Raw genomic sequence first — 206 nt, 5'->3', positions numbered from 1 at the left:
TTAATTTTAAGGGCTGTAAGAAAATAAAAACAGGAGGCCGATATCTCAGCGTTTAGTCTAAAGACTAATAGAACAATGTAGAAGCATCGCAGAAAGAAAACAATCTGTCCAATAAGAAAAGCTTTAAAGTTTAAATATTTCCCCAAAAGATTCAGAAGAATTCAGATCAGATAAACAATTTAATAATCAGTTTAAATGTCTGTCTG

The 206-nt window shown here is 30.6% G+C and overlaps 1 protein-coding gene across 1 annotated transcript in view; it reads left to right on the top strand.

Moving 5' to 3' along the window:
* The window catches only part of ap4m1 (adaptor related protein complex 4 subunit mu 1), a gene marked incomplete in the record, with an annotated part of 11,851 nt that overhangs the window by 2,116 nt on the left and 9,529 nt on the right, over nucleotides 1-206 (top strand).

This window comes from Morone saxatilis, unplaced genomic scaffold (assembly GCF_004916995.1).
Source record: "Morone saxatilis isolate NCDOM2014 unplaced genomic scaffold, NCSU_SB_2.0 Contig20, whole genome shotgun sequence".
Taxonomy (NCBI): domain Eukaryota; kingdom Metazoa; phylum Chordata; class Actinopteri; family Moronidae; genus Morone; species Morone saxatilis.
The sequence above is the reverse complement of the archived record's forward strand: the minus strand, read 5'-3'. Positions and strand labels throughout refer to the sequence as shown.